Source organism: Rhinopithecus roxellana, chromosome 9, assembly GCF_007565055.1.
Source record: "Rhinopithecus roxellana isolate Shanxi Qingling chromosome 9, ASM756505v1, whole genome shotgun sequence".
Lineage (NCBI taxonomy): Eukaryota > Metazoa > Chordata > Mammalia > Primates > Cercopithecidae > Rhinopithecus > Rhinopithecus roxellana.
Genome location: NC_044557.1, coordinates 144,293,149 through 144,295,401, shown reverse-complemented (window position 1 = coordinate 144,295,401; position 2,253 = coordinate 144,293,149).

The following is a 2,253-nucleotide window of genomic DNA, read 5'->3' as shown; positions in this document are numbered from 1 at the left end:
GGCTCCGCCCATGCGCGCTGCGGCGCCCCGGCCTCGCCCCGCCCCCTTCGCCGCCGGCCGCCCCCAGCCTCGTGACTTCGCGCTGCCGGGGCCAGGCTGACTTGCGGGCGAGAGGAGCTGACCAGCGTGCTGGGAGGCGGGCGCGGGCTCAGAGGGAAGGGAAGCGAAAGGGGAGATTGCAGGAAAGAGGAAAACCAGCCAAAAGAGAGGCGGACAAGCGGGAGGGGAGGAAGGCAAATGAGTGCAGGCAAACGTCAGCTGATGTCCATTTCGAATGGGCTTTCATGACGCTGAATGGAGAGAATTCAAGCTGTGAAAACCGCTTTGAAAAACAGAAGCAATGGAAAACATGTTTCAGTGATTATTAACACACGTGGCATCATTTAGTTCACTTTACTCCCTACCAATTCGTTCACCCATGTATCCATTCAACAAACATATATTGGCTTGTTATAGGATGTGCGTAGCGGTGTGAAAAATAGGAACAGATGTGGAAGCTGTCTAAGGGGTGGGACTAGTGTAGGATGACAGCCCAGGCTGGAAGCCGGAGCAACGGAATGGATGATGATGATGATGATGATGATGATTTTGAGAGGAAGCCTCATTCTGTCGCCCAGGATGGAGTACAGTGGCGTAATCTCCGTTTATTGCAACTTCCGCCTCCCAGGTTCAAGCGATTCTCCTGCTTCAGTCTCCCAAGTAGCTAAGATTACAGGTGCCCGCCACCACGCCCCGCTAATTTTTGTTTTTAGTAGAGACGGGGTTCTACCATGTTGGCCAGGCTGGTCGCGAACTCCTGACATCAAATGATCCAGCCGTCTCGACCTCTCAAAATGTTGAGATCACAGGCGTTAGCCACTGCACCCAGCAGATTATAATTTTTAAGTTTAATGTCCAAAGTTGGCACGAGTAAAATTAAACAGGAATTGTAATACTGTACTGATAAGAGCACAATTGGTATATTTAGAAGAACAATTCGGTGCTATCTCATTCAAACATTTTGGTACTAGGAACTTATCTTTCTCTCTCTTTGTAGATATATCTATATCTATCTATCCATTCAGTATATGTGACAAATATTTTCCATCATATATAATACATTACATCATACACTATATGGTATATATTATTATATATGATCTACAGACATATACATTTATGTATACATACACACAGATATTCAACGAAACATTTATGTAATAGCATAAACCTAGAAACAATCTAAATGCCCATTCATAAGTTATAGCCTATTAAGTCAAAGGTATTTCTCAAACTTTTGAAAAGAATTCAGTGGAGCCTCAAATGTTGAGATTGTTTTTTTTTTTTAAAGCCCAAGACACATTATCAGGTTTAAAATAAAAAAGCAATTGCAAAATGCCATGTAAAGTAGATTAATATGTAAACGGCAGGAGAAATTTTATTTTTAATTTAATAATCTTTCTATGTAGTTTCACTCCTTTAACATGTGTTTGTACTAATTTTTTCAAATACAATGCATGGCAACTTTTTTAAAGTAAATATTACAAATCTAGTCTTCTCATGTCAATTTTTCACACTGGTAGGTAAATTTCATAAATGAATATCAGACTGTTAGTTATTACAATTTTTATCTTATTATTTTAGGAGTAGTTCATGGCTTTTACTTTAAAATACCTTTTTTAAACTTTTTACTCTGGTAATAGAAATTAGTTGTGGTCTAATGTGTATAAGTAGAGTGGTAACCCCAACATTTATTTAATGAACATCTGTTGAGAAAATATACATGTATATGGGGTGCTGCTCTAAGTCCTGGAGATATATTTGTAAATAAACAAAGTCTCTGTCCTCATGCCACCTATTGGAGGGAGAAAAGTCAGAAAACAAACATGTAAATAAAGTGCCTGGTATGATGAAAAATAATAAAACAGGATAAGGAGAAAAGAGTGATCAAGATGAAGATAAGATTTTAGATGATGTGATCAGGGAATGCACTTCTCAGTCATCTGAGATCTGAATGGAGAGAGAAAGCAGCAGATCATGAGATGCTCCAGGAGACACGTGGCACAGGCAGAGGATTTTGCAAGTGCAAAGGTCCTGAGGCAGAAGAAGGAAAGTGGGGCTAGAATGGACACAGCTAAGCAGAAAGCAGCAGGAGAGAGGGCAGCGCCAAGTCATGTAGAGCTCTGGAGGCTATGCGGATAGGAGTTTGAATTATATTCTTAGAGTGATTGTAGAATTTTATGAAGGAGGAATATTATCTGATCAGGCTTTAAA